This window comes from Taurulus bubalis (genome assembly GCF_910589615.1).
Source record: "Taurulus bubalis genome assembly, chromosome: 1".
In the NCBI taxonomy this organism is placed as follows: Eukaryota; Metazoa; Chordata; class Actinopteri; order Perciformes; family Cottidae; genus Taurulus; species Taurulus bubalis.
The window spans coordinates 35,118,132-35,135,503 of NC_136589.1; positions in this window are offsets into that span (position 1 = coordinate 35,118,132).

Here is a 17,372-nt window from a genome sequence, read left to right on the forward strand (position 1 = left end):
CGAGGAATAACACTGCTGATCTGTCTTAAAATGATTCAGTACCCATGCGGTTCCTCAGGATGGTGCCAGTGTGCTTTGGAACACAGACACCTCCGCCACCTCCAGATTCCACACAAACCCACAGCTTTACATTCTGAGTGACAACTACAGTGGCATTATATAATATTAACTTAATGGTGGATGTACTGCAGCAGTATGAGCTCCCTGCCAGCTTTCCGAAGCTATTTATATTTATATCAGTCTCATCCCTCTATTAACAGGATGATGGCTTTGCAGTCATGTCAAAATATCAGATTGTGACAATTCAGACAATCACTGTCTGTATGCATAAAATAATGGCTCAAGAGTGGTAATTGTATTAGTATAGCACATTCAGTTCTCCAAGGGTTTAGTTGTATACCCTACTGTACATTCAACTTCAAATCCTGCAGCTTTGAAAAGTCAGTTCGATGGGAATAACGAGCTGTTGGTTTGGGGCATTGCTAGCTAAGGTAGTTAAACTGGGGCACATACTAGGCATACAATAAATACGATATATAAATATATATATACGACAAATATATACGAGAAAAAAATGACAAAACATTGAGGGCGTAAATATTTAGATTGTTATTCAATGATAAATATAACAAGGCTATAACATGGCAACAAATACTTATTTTCTTGGCGAGCAGCAGAGAACAGCAGAATTACTTTTTTGACAAATTTGCATTAATGAAAACAAAATCTATGTTTTTGGCAACATTAAAGCTTTGAATAATGAAATATAACCAGCTGTTTAATCCCCAGTGACATTTCCTTCAGTATAGCTAGCAATCAGACGAGACCTCACCAGAAATCTTAATTTCAATAAGATAATGTAACACAGTACAGGGCTGCGGCAGTAACTCATAAATTCAGATCTCTCTTTTCCCCTTTAGTTCAAACTGCATAATTGGTAGCCTACAGTGAATGATTTCACTATGCAAGCATAGGAGAAATATTTCCCTGTGGTGACAAAAATGACATTTTCTTCCCCATATGGTTTAACTGCCAAGTATAAAGCACAGAAAGAAAAGAAAAAAGCATTTTCTCTGCTGAAACAGCTCTCGCAGCATAGAACACAACACAGAAAGGTCCTCACACTGTTTTCTCCAACATGGACACACACATAGTGCATTGCAGGCTACTCGGTGTGTGTGTGTGTGTGTGTGTGTGTGTGTGTGTGTGTGTGTGTGTGTGTGTGTGTGTGTGTTTGTGTGTGTGTGTGTGTGTGTGTGTGTGTGTATGTGTGTGTGTGTGTGTGTGTGTGTGTGTGTGTGTGTGTGTTTACTGTATGGTCAAAAGTGAAAGCCAACATGTCCTCCAGACACATGCATCTGTGCCAGTAATATTTCAGCAAATTTCAATACTCTGCAGTAGCAGACTCCCCAATGAACTTTACAGGGTATTGATATTTTGTTGGGGATATTTGTGCTGTATGTGCTCGCATGCTGTATGTGCTCGCATGCTGCTGAGCGACGGGGGAGGTTGAATTTGAAACGGTGAATCGGTAAAAGTGGTCTGTTTTTGGAGGAAGGTGGAGGGTAGTTGTGTTTTAAAGAAAGGGGTACTGAGGAATTGTTCCCTTGTGTAAGTGGATGTGACAGCTTCTCACCCAGGAGAGCACTTGTACTGAGCACACACTAGAGGCCAGCAGGGCCACCTGTCACACAGATCTGTGACTAAAGAACTCTATTAGCGAACAAGCACCGCGGGGTAACACACACACACGCATGCACACATGCACGCACGCATGCACGTGCATAGGCATGCATGCACTCACAAACACATGCACACAAAATCAATATGCAAATGAATGAAAAGGAGTTATTAGGTATGAATACATTAAGTATAGTGACGGAGGAGACAAGACAAGACTAGATTGAAAGTCCCATTCACCATTAATGCTCTTTTGAACGATCCCATTCTCTAGATTATATATGCCCCTTGTCACTACGGGCTACAATATCGTTGCTCAAAAAGAGCATATTTTCACTTTGCATTATTTTATGTACACGCAGGGTGGAGATGCCGATGTAACAAAATGTTCTCAGGACATATCAGGTGGTGCACGACCATGTTTCACTTTGTCTACAAAGAGTCCACTCGGCACATGACAATTATCAAGAGGGATTTGCACTAAACCGTGTGTACTGCCACGAACGCACTTGTGTATTTGAAAAGATAAGTCAGGCTCCGTGTTGAAATAAAAATGATTTATATTTCAAATGAGCATCAAGCGGGGCGGGCGGTGAGAGGTACACTGCAGGCTTGACTTGGCCTTTTGTGCTCGCATGCATGCAACTTTTCCTTTCCGTTTTATTGTCTCAAATAATTACCTGTCAAACACTGTGTGTACATAATATAGGTTACTTAATGTGCAGAGATACCCTTCTGGAACAGAATAGCCAGAGGAATTTGCCACACTGTCACTCTGTTGTGGGCCAAAAAAAATAATCGTAATTGACACTGCTGCATCCTCTGGAAAAAACACATAAAGTTGGGCTGTCAGGGCTCTTTTGCTTGGTTCTTCTCCTTGAAGCCTTTTGTCATTTTTCATCGTCTTGCCCACCCCTTTGGAGAGAGTATAGTGGTGATGTTTGATTTTTAAATGGCTGCTGGAATAATATCCATGAAATCAGGGATGATCGTTGCTGTCTCTCAAACCACTACCTCCCCATTACCTCCCAATTGCAGGCTCTCACGTGACGCTGTCTAACTGATCCACGGAGAGAAATTCATTGGAACAGGTGGAGCTGTGGACCATATCCCATTAGTGAGCCTGCCAAAGGCCGGTCCCTGTAGGAGAAAGCCCTCCACTTCATGCTCCATAGGCACAGGCTACTGTATATAGACTTAAATTTATGCGCTAAAACCTGCTTCTCAGGCAAAAATAGGGAGGGAATGATGAGCATATAGATCACAGATTTCATTACCTTTAATAAATCTGTAAAGATGCATGATATAAAACCCCTTTTTCAGTGAGGAATGTACTTAGCCTGGAAACATTCAGAGAGCAGTCATTTGCAATGAAAGTCAGTGGCTGAAAATGTACTGTGGGCTTGTTGATGTGTGTATTGGGGAGTGCATGTGAAGGGCGGACATGGCTCTGACTTTGGCTTTGACTGGCTCGGCTGTTAGCCCCTGGCTTCGTGACTCTTCCCACATGGCAACACATTATGGCAACACTCTCAAATCTATACATAGCACAAAGAGTAATGTCAAAACAAATGAGAGTAATTGTGCGAAGTGATCTTTTTTCTACTTCTTTTTTTTTATTTTTATGTTTCAAGAAAATGAAAGCCACACTTCACACAATAAAAAAAAAGGAAACATGTTCTTTTAAATAATCATAATGTCTTGTGTGTGTGCGTGATTAGATGTGACCTCTAAAAGACACGTGAACTGCTCAGATGAGTAAATGAAAGCTAAAGGAACCATGTCTGTGTGAAGGCTATTATGTACACTACAAAGTATACAAGGACAATTAAATGTGCTATAAATGAGATTGGGAGCAATACGCTTTGCCAATTTGAAATTAAAAAAAAAGATTAGGTTTTTGATTGACAAGTCTTTGTATTCGTATGACTGACCATACAGCAGCTTTGTTTGTCTTTTGATTTATTTTAATTTTTTTACAATGTAAAAAATCCTGTGAGTGCTAAATGAAACACAGTAGACGGTTCCCCCACTCAGGGGTTTGACCTGTGTGCAGTCTGGGGCTTCAGTGGTTCATAATGTCCGCCGCTATTATGACCGATGGTTGTTGAATGTTAAAGCATAAAAAAAAAGCTCTTTCCTCTGTTGTACTGATACCAATTCCTGACTTTTGCCGGTTTGTATTTTTCCTCACAATGCAGGATATGGTAGTTCACCTGTAAACATCTTCTTGTAACTGTATCTAGTTTACGCCTGGCAATTGTGGAAATGCAGTTATGGGAGTGCTGAAGAGAGTATTCTCGAGTGGATTTTTTTTTTTACTCTTCTTCTGATCGGCTGTAGTAGCATCTAGTAGCTGAACTCACTCTTTCCTGCAGTACTTTGACAACTTGGGGAGAGAGAGAGAGAGAGAGATAGAGAGAGAGAGATAGAGAGCGAGAGAGAGAGAGAGAGAGAGAGAGAGAGAGAGAGGCAAAAGGATCACAGATGAAACAAACAGACACGTTGCCATGGCACATAATGGTTCGAGGAGAGGATCCTTCCTCTTTAGGAAGAACAATATCAGAGCGCTGCAACACATGCAGTGCCTTGTCCTCCTATTGGGCTGTACACACCAACGCTGTTTATTTGGGTTAGCTAAGTATCCGGTTCTTTTCATGTCAGTTTCCTACTGGCTGGAACTGAATGCCATTGAAAGGCTATGAAAAATGTATCCGAGTTAGACTCCTGGGTCCCATGCTGAGCTGGAAAGCTGATTGAAGAAAAAGCAGTATAATTATCCTCATCAAGGGAAGAGCCTGTTCGGTATTTATATTCCAAAAAGCAGTCTCACTAAGCAGGCACCAGTAATCCTTCTTTTCCCTTTCTGCTGTCTTCGTCTTAACACATATCGAAGATGTATTGTATTCTATGTGTTCTATCTAGTTTGAGTTTTCCACCAATTTGACATTGCCTATCATGATATCATAATGGTAAGGATAATAACTATCTCAATTCACAAGTAAGTGGGAGAGTGTCCTTGAAGCACTTATGAACTGAAAAGTGTTGCATTACTCACTTGGGAGTGGTGGTTACTAAGGATTCAGTTCATGACTCTGACCCAAATGGGTAATGTCAGAATTATAATAAGAAAGTTCCATCTCATTTTTCTTGACCTTTTGTTTGAATACTCCCTCTGAGTGTGTACTTTACAGCAAAATCAATATGTTCATCATGGCGCTCTTATTTTGCAAAACAACGGCCACTGGCTACAAATTGTGCTTAGCGTATTATGTTCCTCAATTTACTAATTTCTTTAAATCGACCAGGTGAAATCATGGGATTGTGCGGTATTTAAATCATATAAAAACGGAGGCTTTCCCCAGGCTGAGAAGTGAATCAATAAAGTTGAACTGAAATGTTCAGCAGCAATACCGGAACAGCTTCTTAAACCCTGTATTGCCTGTGACCTGGAGGTTGTTTAACGTGGTTTTTTTACGCAGATTTGAAATCCAATTTTGAAAGTTCAGTCTCGGCAGGTAGCCTCCATCTGCAGAAAATAACAGGCATGTGTTACATACCTTGTTATTTAAGTAGAAACAAGTCACCCATTCTCATTTTGTGCTGCATATTCTGCAGCATGGCAACTGTTGAGTAAAGAATAATTTGGGAGTGCACCACTGAACTAATTGAAAAAACTATAGCGGCGTTGCATCCCACTGCTGCTTTCCAGCATGATGAGAATTTTGCTGACTGGCCCAAAAGTGTAGCGCTACAATTGCCCTTCAGAACAAAGTGTAGCTCAGACAGCGGCGGTGGCCCCTTCTCACCCCATCTTCGGGGCCTTAACATGCTGCTCCCCTGAGGCCCCCTCCCTCTTTGTCCCCGACACACACAGTGCGCTGGATGTTTTGAAGCTGCAAAAAAAGGCTGAGTTCCAACCTGCATCCTCAGCCTTCCCCAGATCCCGACTGACCCTTTACAAAGCAGCATGCACTCATACAATCGGTGTCATTGCAGGTTACTTTTTACTTTTTTACAAAAAAGGTAAACTATTTCTGTCCACATGTGACGTAATATTTGCATGACACTTGTTTCTTCCCCACACAGCTACATTCCTCATGGATCAACATGTTTTGGAAAACCGGCATAATTCAATTTCTGTCTCATAAAAGTTTAACATTTCCCTGAATCAGAAGTGCATTATTCGCTCATGGCTGTGCATGCTTTGTGTCTCATTTTCTCATGCACATTGTGTTCCGCACTGCAATGACTAGAATGACATCGGCATGAATTTTGCACAACCGTCTCCGTGTGGACTCACCGACATTCGGATTGTTTCTCCCCGTGAAACATGAACGAATATTAAGAGATCTGTGGATGTTCTGAATGAGGCAGTCTTGCTGCTAGCACACACCAAAGCACTCATGTCGCAGGCGATTGTGTACGCTACAGATATGTTGTGCCCGGATACAGTACCAGCCAGGATACACAGAAAGAACATTAGTAAAGTCGATATTAATATTACAAGAAACGAAACCCGCTGGGAAAAGATGTAAAGCGACAGTATATCAAATGGCTTTGAAGCATACGGACAAGTAATGAGTTCATTAAGACAGCACTTAGCACTATATATGCCGTGCTGCATGATAAAGAAAAAAAATTGGTTTCCTTTGGAAAATACATTTTCCAGTAATAGGTTGCACAGTAGTATTCCATTAGAATCAGATTTTTTTTTTCTTCTTTTGTTTGTTACATCGTATTATAGCCTACTCTGCACCACTTTGGGATGAAATGTGTATCATATGTTATATTATGAATACTATATGTTTTCAGAAATGGTGCGTGCATGGCTGGTAGATCCATAAGATCCCTTCCCATTTGTGAGAGGAGTGAAATGATTTTCTTGGCTGTGCTTAAGAGGACTTCGCCTGCTGTAAATGATTTAAAACACTGAAAGGAGGAAGTTGGAGAACCACAACTTTTTTTTCAACCAGTTATATAAAGGTGTGCTTCTGCAATGCAAGCTTTAATAAAGGCAGCATCTGAGAGTGTTAAAAAATACATAAAAAAGGCCACTAAAAATGTCTGCACATCCCGTCCCTCAGTAATGTTACTGTGCCTCATGAATAGTAACTAGCAAACTAGCAAGCTAGGTTTTTACAACTTAAAAAAATACAGTAAATACATGAAAACAAATAAACCAGAAGAGTCTCTGCGAAGCATATCCAAAATGCTAATATGAAGAGAGAAGTCGGTATGCAGACTTATCAAAATGCAAACTCCACCGCCAGGATGGTCCGAGGCTGGAGCAGACCTTGGCGGAGCGCTCGGTAGGAGGGCGGCAGCCTCCCTCGGTGGCTTGAAGTGTGTGGTGGAGCTGGGGGGCTTTCTAGACAAGCAGCACAGAGCATATAGGGAAAGTAGCTAGTTTGCAAAAGGGAAGAGGCACAATGGTAAACGTTGCACCTGATTGGATGGATGTTGAATCCTAACTCGAACTGTTGAACTTCAGTAAATACCCAACATCTTTTAAAAGGCTGCAGCATAATATAAGTACATTGCAGGCATGACGATGTGCTGTGGCAATAAGATCAGTATTAAGTAGGTGGACATTTACAAAGCAACAAAAAAACAATCTTAATAGCGTGCTTTTTGAAAACAAGTTTGATCATCCACTGCAATGTAAATCTTTAAATCAAAGGAAGCTGTTTTGTGCAGCCTGAGGGTTTGTTGTTCTGCTATAATATAACTACATGTGACTTCTTTCTGCACGTGGTACGATGACGTTATTAGCATCAATCACCAAGTATTAAAGAAATTCAAAACACTTCATTTCGACCACATAATGACTGAACGCTCCTCGAGATGCAGCGGACGTCAGTCCAATGAATCCGATGTGCAGCCAGTCAGGGAGCAGCTCTGCTTTTCCTTTTGCATGAAGCACACAGGCCTCGACGTGCAAGATGGACTAGCTGTGCTTATTATGAAAGACAAGTCGAGTTCACTTAAATTGTCCCATGCCTTTGTCAAGATGCAAGGGTGCGTTCAAATGATCCGGTTTCTTTTTTTTTTCTCCTTTTCTTTTCTTTTCTCCCCGCAATATAGAGAATAATTGAGGTATTAATTGGGTTAGGGTTAACAAAAGATGTATTCATACCGTCAACAAAAAATGCATTCATACCGTCTAATGAAGAAATGTCAGTTATGCTTCTACATTTCCTGTAACAATAAGCCTCAACCTTTCACACCTTGTCGTCATCACATTCATAGAATAGCCTTCAGTGAGCTGTGAATAGCAGCTTGACATAAAAGTGTAACCAGCAGTGTCTGAATAGAATGTGAGTGAATACAAGACTTTTTTTTTCACGGAGCAAAATCGATCAAATAGTCAGCACACAAACCACCGCTTTTCATTAAAGCGCTCAGTGATGATGAAAAATCAAACCTGACAACAAAACGTGTGCAATGGATGGACTCAACATGCAGAATGAACTGCTTTCATGTCGTGGTATGGCAATTTGTTTCTTTAAAAGCAAACATTCCAGTTTGTGGTAAAATGTGTAATATTTACAAGGCTTTGCACTGGACCGCCGCAGCATCATTGTTCTGAGGCTCAGTCTCATCTATATATCCTTTATGGCCTTGGAACTGGAGGTTTCTTTTCTTTTCGCTCCTGTCTGAATACACAAACAATTTTGCGGACTATTTTAATGCTTTAAACATTCAGTTTCACCTCAAGCCAAAGGTTGATTTATTGGGATGACGTGAGCTGGCAACACTGTGACGTTTCTGTCACTGTCTTAAGATGATATGATGCCTTGTACCGCTGGAAGAATTCATCTGGAAAAAAAGAAAAAGGTATAGGCTGTAGACATGAAAAGACGTTGTTTGTCAGAAACGTTTAGGTACGCTATGTCATTAAAACGATGCTCGGTTGGCGTTACAGGAACCAATATGCATCACGGAACACGAGAAGCAGCCTGTCGACAGTTTCACACGGTTTATGCTAAACCGGCACTCTGCCATGACCGCGTTGCAAAAACAAACCTTGATCCCTTCGGGCCGGGCACCGCTTCTTGCTGTGTAGCGGCGATGACATCGCCACCGTGGCTCCCTTTCATTTGTTTTGAGCTGGCAGAGTGGAACCTGGTGTGGTGTTTTGCTGCTGTGGTCCATCCATTTTTTAGATTTGACTAGTTGTCTGATTTCCGATGCCCTCCTGCACATCGCTGTGGTACTGAGCTGTTACTATTTCGGTGGGCCATCTGTCAGCTTGAACAAATCTTGTCGTTGGACTGTGACCTCTCCTGGCGACAAGGCCTTTTTGTCACTGACTGGAAGCCGCCTTGTTTGTTTTGTTCATTCTTTTTTTTTTTTTGCTCATGGCACCTTTCTGATTAAACTGAAGTCACTGTGGTGAGTGAACTGCCCAGAATAGGAGAATGTGTTTATGTTGGAATTAGCACATCTGGGATCAAACATCACACCGCATTTAAAGTTGCTTGGATCACATCCTGCCCACTCTACCATTTAGCTAGTAACCAAGAGTTTCTGAACCTCCCAACCCTGTTTGCATGATTTATACTCATGCATTATTCATACACAGTATGACTGGCTGTCTCGAGGAGCAAAATGTTTGTGTAAATGAGAATGTGAACTTAATAAAGTGGGAAGCAAGTGTACTGTCGAGCCTTTTCTGAAAACAACAGCCGTAAAAAATCCAGTCACATGCAGTTTTAAATATTACCTTGGGCCTCCACCTTTTTAAATGTTTTAAATATCTGGGAGCTCTGTTAGTCCTTGATGTCGGTGATGACTTGTACAATTACAAGTTGAATATAACAGAATGCAAAAAGTTAGAGTGGGAAAAAGAATATTTTTGTCAAAAGTAAGCAGAGAAATCAGTCCTGTCACTGCAAACGAGGGAAATGATTCATATTATTTACACATCTTTTGACATGAAGGAAGCTGCTTTCAGCCATCACTTTTTGGTCCAGACTCAAATGCTTCAACTATTGTTAGATGGATTTCCATGACATTTTGAACAGACAGTCGTGGTCCCCAGAGGTTGAATCATAATAACGGTTCTCCCCAGACTTTGCATCTAACGCCACCAGCAGGTCAAAGTTTTCGCTTAGCTGGGTGGAATATCTCAACATTTCCAACATTGGATTGGCACAGAATAAAAAAATGGATGAGTCCTATGGACATTAATGATCCCCTGACCTTTCCTTTGTAAAGCCACCAGCGCTTTGACATTTTTGGATGTGAGTGAAATGTCTGGACAACTATTCGAGGGATTGCCATGAAATTTGTGACTGACACTGAAGTTCCCCCTCAGAACGGATTGAAATTTTTTTACCTAAACATGTATTTAACCACACTAATGACGTTCCTGTCAGCCTTGGCTGTATTTTGTATTTTTGGTGTGAGTGTTACAATGCTACCTCAAACGTTGAATGCGATATTTTACCTGCTAAACATCAGCATGTTAGCATGTTAGCATGTTAGCATGTAGCTGTATACTAGAGCTGCTAACATATTGAAAGGTTTCAAGGGTCAGATCCCGGTGACGATAAACTCGCACGAGCAGTCTCGGTGAACTCAAATTGGTCCGAAAAAAAGACTACCACTACTTTGCGGCGACTGTGTCCTGATGTCAGCAGTGGGCCTTGAAACAGAAGCGCGCTGACACAACCACAGATCCCGCCGAATGCTGACATCAAAACAAACAGACAGAGGAAATAAGCTGTGGCATTGAATCAGCAAACAGCTGTCAGCCATCGCTGGCGTGACATGGCGGGCTTGGCCGTGGCGAGAGGACAACAGAGCGTAAATGGGAAGGCACAGACGGACATGCTCCGTTCGGGTGACACATCGCACAGCCCTGGGAAAGGTGCGGGACAAACAGCTTTTAATAAAGAAATGCATTCGACGCGGTCAACGCTCGCTGCGAAACCCCGTCAGGTTGCCTGAAGAGGGTCTGTGGCTCTGGCGTGAGTCGTGAAATATGAAAGTGTTCAGAACATTGCCAAGCTGTGGGAATAGCCACGAGTGATCTTTTTCATGACACGGGAATCTGTTGATCTAATTAGGCTTAATAATCAAAGCCGCAATCAACCGCTTTAAACTCTTCATCACCTTAAGTTTTATCATAATAGATGCGCTTCCCGACGAGTTTTGAACGGGCTAAATTGTCGTATGAATAGAAAGTAATCAAACGGAATTGCACTGGTGAGGCATGACAGCAGTCCCCTGATAATGTGGCCACAATGATTGCACGTTATCTCCGTAATGATAACGACGCGCATGCAGTCTCCAGGCATCTCCGCCCCCCCCCCACCCCAGTGGATATGCATCACTTGCATATAATGCAGATAGTCACTCACATGAGTCATATTTTTGTTTTCAATTTCAATGCAACGTTTTCGCCTTAAAACTCACAGGTATCTCGTATTATTGATTATAGAGGTAGATATTGAAACATCAGGGCAATAAGTGTACTTTTGTGTTGATATCTTGCCAATAGCATCGGCATTGAGAAGTGTAGGGGCAAAGCAGGACGCAGATTGCCTCCTCCCTTACATCTGTTGGTAATAGCATTATTCTCTGTCTCCATCGGCACCATCGATATTCTTGAATTTGACAACTCCACTCAATTGCCCTCATCTAATGGCTTGTATTCTGGTCTTGAGATGCAGAACAATATGCAACCAGTTCTTGTAAACAGATGCAGACTGTCGAGCCTGGGAAATAATTTTATTTGAAATACTATATTTTCCCTACTAGCAATGCCACTCACATATCTCTGATATAAGTGATCCGGGATGAACTTTGATTCCGGAGATGTCAGGAGCAGCCAGAGACGTTTGCTTTGCCATGAGTTTTTTTCCCCCTCAGTTTTATAAACAAATGTGGGCCACAGATTCACAGAGTAGTATTTGATGCTCCGTGTTATGTTGTAGGAGTAATACACAAACCGAACAGGAAATACATCAGAAAAAAAACTACAAAGATACTACCTACAAAAAAATACAGTACATTCTCGCTGTTATGTGAGATTAAAGGCAGGGTTATGGCGGAGAATGTTTAAATTCCATGTCGGTAAATACTAAGGAAGAAACAGCCAAAATCACACAGCTGTTCAGGCGAGACTGAAGAATGATAGTGTGTATGAAAATGGATATGTCAAACATGCATAAAAACATTGTTGAATCATTCTATAATGTGTCTCGGATGAGTACACGTGTTTCTTTCTGATGTGATCAGATGGGAAAATGGATCTGACATATTTTGTTTGTAGGAAAACCAAAACACACAAGATATTCTGGTCATACTGTAAGCATATGCACATTTAACCCTGGCAAAACATTTCTTTTTAATAATCTGAAGATTGGATATGGCTCCATAGATTTTATAAAAACCTGTTTCTAGAGTCAAGTTGTGTTTTCTCTCCCTGAAATGTATGCACATTTGAAAACCAGATTCATTTGTTTTTGTGTCAGAGGCAGAGGACTGTGACTGTAGAAGGAGTCAAACATTGGGACTCAATGTGACTTGAGATAGATTATGATCAATGGCTGCTTTTCAGAAAACAGATTTCATTCTGTGATGCTCAACGGTACTAATTAATGTGCCACTCTCCTGGCAGCTACAGTGTTGACCTCATCCTGCTTACAATTTACTTGTCAGTGACCACACAAGTGAAACGTTTGCTTCATATTTTTTTGCCGACGTCGAACACTGCCGGATGCAGTCGATGGTTTTGAATTGCGAGTATTATTCACAACCGCAATAAAACAGCAGTATGTTTCATCATTTATAGAAAGCTACTCCTGAATAATGATGAGAAATAATGTGAGGAATGAGTAAATCATTTTTAAAAGCATAACCACATTGTCCAGTTTCTTTTGTCTATACTGTTGTCACAATACCAAAAGTATGACTTTGATACCATAAAAAATATAAAAAAAATAATTCTTAAACATAATTATGCAGTAATCTGGTGTCCCCTAACTTTGAGTGTATGGGATTCCTTTGACAGTTGTCTTTATGTTTGTAACCAAATATCACTTATTAAACATTGTTTGATGTCTTATGGGATTGCTGCATTACTGGAAATGCTTGGACAAATAAAAAATAAAAAATAAATGTTTTTGGTACATTTTAATCGGTATAATTAGAGCCACGCTGTTATTTTCCCTCTTATCGCAGCAAAGTGCTAAAGCGGAGCGTTGCGCACACACGCTGTGACGCCACTCACAGGAAATAGGCTACGGCTCTATTTAAAACACAGTCATTCTGAAAGTATACAGTACTAATAAAATAGTTATTGTTCCGTTGTTAACAGCTGGATATTGCGATACCTTTCTAGTGTCGGTAGCACGTGCAACACTGGTCTGTACTGTTTTGGTTTTCAGGGTATCTAGTTACGTCTAATGTAAACCATGGGACGATTTCCCATTAGATTATTGTGGCATGAGCTTTGTCATGTTTATAGTGTTCACACAATTATCTGACTTGGGTCTATTCTGGCTCATCTGGAGGAATTTCTTCCACCTGACCGCTCCAGGACTTTAATCTCGATACTTTCAAAGTTTTGTAAATATAAACATTTAGAATTAACAACACAATATCTGCCCCACGTCTTGCAAACTTGCATTTGTGAGTGCATATATGAATGTGTGTGGTCAGGCTTCTCTCTCCTTTTGGTCTCATGAAATGCTTAACAGAGCATATTTTGGTGTATTCTGCCTGTGAGTAACACAATATTCACTTCTTAGTCTGAAAATGTATCAGTATCTGTAAGAGCTCCTCTCCACCGCTACTTCACACGCTTCTGTTATCAATTTCCCACAGTCATGCAGTCATGATGCTTGACTTTTTTCTTCTTCTTTCTATTGCATTGATCTCGTAAGAATTCAATTACAGCTTGTCCCCTATCCAGTGGGAGGTGAGAAAGCAGTGTCAACAACTGTCTCTCGGCTCGAAATCGGGGTCCTTCTCAAGGCCACGTTCACTGGAGGAGGTTTTCTGTCAGTGGAGCTTGAAACTGGGTTCATAATAAAGGACGGGGGTCACGATTCTCATAGCCACCCTGATTCCAAGTCCTGATGGATGAAAGCTATTGTTGATGAGGTACATTTCAATCAAATCTTTAAATATAACTAAATCACAAAACAATCAAACCATAAACTTATGTCTTTCCTCAAAACTAGATATTTCCATCTAGTCGTCTCTACAGTATATTGTAAATAAATTAGACTATTACACCACCGTTCAAAAGGTTGGGGTCACGCAGACAAATTTTCAGTTTCTTCACAATTTCTCATTACATTACATATCCAAAGCGACTTACATTTTTGCTCCAGACACCGTCGACAGAGCAACGGGCAGCAATTTGGGGTTAGGTGTCTTGCTCAAGAACACATCGACATTGGACTAGCGGATTGAACCATTGCTCCACTGTTTGAAAGTCAGGCATGCTAACCACTGAGCCACAGTCGCCTTCTCGCATGGAATAGCCTTCATTTCTAAGAACAAGAATAGACTTGAAAAGTTCTTTTTTTCTGGCCATTTTGAGAGTATAATCGAAAGTGATGCTCCAGATACTCAACTAGCTCAAAGGAAGGCCAGTTGTATAGCTTCTCTCAAAAGCATAACTGTTTTAAGCTGTGCTAACATAATTTCACAAGGGTTTTCTAATCATCCATTAGTCTTCTATGCGATGAGCAAACACAATGTACCATTAGAACACTGGAGTGATAGTTGCTGGAAATGGGCACCTTTACACCTATGTAGATATTTCATTTAAAAACCAGACGTTTTCACCTAGAATAGTAATTTACCACATTAATCATGTGTGGTGTATTTCTGATTAATTTAATGTTATCTTCATTGAAAAAAACAGTGCTTTTCTTTGAAAAATAAGGACATTTCTAAGTGACCCCAAACTTTTGAACAGTGTATAAAGATTGTTTTTTAAGTCATGATGAATATAACAATTAATTGACCCAAAGTAATTAGCAAAAATGTGTCTTATTGATATTTCAATATTTTATTCAATCATCTTGTTCTAAAACCAAACAAATGTCACAATTTAATAGACCTTCTTTGTCAGATTAGGCAAACGGATTGCTTTGACACATAGACTTATTTAATTTCCTTTTTGTCACTGGAGTGATATGCAGTTTAGGAAATCAGCTATTTTTGCATCACTGCGAGGGGCAAGGGCAATAACTGAAACGATTTACAGACTGTAACATAATACATCAAAAAGTAAACAGGACGCTGTGCTGTCTCGCTGCCGTCTTGATCAAATGATCCGGGATGCTATGGCTGTGTGTTTGTGCTGAGCAGTTGTACTGCTGTGATAAAACCATTTCCAATTTCCAGAGTTCACAGAGCATTACATTGTTGGGTCTCTGTCTGAAAAGAAACTTCCAACACGTTCGAGGGTGGTGGGCGAGTTTTTGTAGCTGCAGCTTGTTCTCCTGGGGAATGCCTGCTTTGACCGGGCCGAGGCCTTCTCATGACGCGCCAACGCACAGAATGCAAATCAGTGTATGTTATGCCATCGACGACTTCAACAAATCACTCAAGTCCTGGTACAAATGTGTGTGCGTGTGTGTGTGTGTGTGTGTGTGTGTGTGTGTGTGTGTGTGTGTGTGTGTGGGGGGGGGAGGGGGGGGGGGGGGGGGGTGTGGGGGTGTGTGGGTGTGGGTGTGTGGGTGTGTGTGCTTTGAGTGCAATGATTGGATTTTTGATGGCATCTTCCATTTATTTTAGATTATTTTTTGCCTCATTCAAGATTTTTCAAATCTAAGAATTGTATTCATATGCAACTATTCCAAAGTATTGATTTACCTTCAGCGCATATATAGAAAGTGGAGACAACATCGACATGTGTGTTATCTATCCATCATCGTGACCTTCTGTAACCTTCACCAAATGATTTTTGTTCCCTAATCTAAACCTCCCTTCTGTACGTGAATCTTTCCTTCGCTTTAACGGAGTTATCGGCCTAATCTTCCAGTCGGTCTGTAGCCAGACTTCAGTTGCCATGAGTGGATACATTAATATTGAAAAACCCTTGCGTTGAACATTCTGCAGATATGTTCCATATGAAGGTTCGACACGATGCTGCATGTAGGAGAGTTAAATACATTCCAGGTGGCCTCCCGTGACTCCTTCAAAATGTATTCCGCTAGAATATAAATATATAAATATAAAAAATGGGAGATACGATGGGTGTTTTCAAACACCCATCGTATCAGACATTCGCTTTCATTCACAACAGTCTCTGTGACAGCACAGACGTGCCAAAACCAACTGCTTCAAATAGCCACATTAACAGCAGTTTAATGAGGGCTCGCCTCGGACTGCCTACCACTATTACTGCTCTAATTATTCCAAAGTGCTTGGTGTGAGAATATGATCTCATCTTCCACAGAAACACGCAGAGGTTCTGGAAGTGCATAACATCTTAAAGGAACTCAGCCTCTTCAGGGGATAACGACTTAACGAGCTCAACAGCCTTTGAGTTGCCTGGAGACAGTGGCAGGGTTATAAAGCATTAAGGAAGGAAATCTTGTCCCCTTGAACACAAAAATAAAACAGAAAGAAGCTGCAGAGACTCTAGCTAAGCTGTGGGCGGTGACTGCAGAGGCTACGAGGCTGCTGAGGATGTAGAAGGACCCTGAAGAAGAGGTGAGATTCAGGATCAATACAAGCAACTTAATCGACAATCAATAAGACAGTGACATTTAGATAAAGCCCTTGTAATGTAATGCCATTGCCAGACCTAAACATTTAGGAAACATTTCCCTATAAGATGCTACTGTTCAGAGAGTTTGAGGGATATAAATAACATTTCAAAGAGCTGCGCTAGCGTGCAGACTATTTCCTCTTTTTAATTATAAAGTGAGTCACAGTGTTTAATAATATAAGGTGTCAAGGACTGTCAAGAGGTAGTTTTCAATTGCTAATTTCTTCTCCCTTTTTTCTGCTTCTTTCTGTCTTCCACCTATACTACGCTGAACAAAAACTCAAAATTGTGACAGTTGTATTTATAAGATGGTAGGATTCTGTACTGGCCTACAGGCAAACACTTCTGTTGTTTGGTCATTCTCCCTCTCTCTCTCATGATAACCAGAAAAGCCTTTGGTTGAAAAGTAAAATCCTCCTCCTCCTCCTCCTAATTTTCTCGACTTGTTCAGGCCCCACGGTATTTGTGGTACGATATGATCTCATTGCAATTTCAAACATTTTGCGATATGCCGAGTACTGCGATCACATATTTTGCAATATATTGCAATTTATTACCTTGTTTTGCACTGCAAATGTATGCAGTCAACATCTGTTTTAACTGATAAGACACACTTTTCACCTGGTTCAGCTCACTTCAATCATTTCCAATGCAGGAAAATGTGTTTGTCAGTCAAGGAGACAGACTGACCAACACTCCATTTTTGTTTTGACCAAAACTTTGTTTTGACCAACTCCCATCCCTGAAACCAAAAGGTAGTATTTATAGTTATTAATAGTTTGTATGATAAAATATCTATCTAACTTAACTTTCACATCACTTCTCTCCAGTGGCGGGCCGTCGGGGCCTGCTAAGCCTTCTCTGCTGACCTAAACAGAATCACAAAGTTATAGCTATTTTATAATTTCATTGTTTTTCACAAATACACTACATGTATTATAAT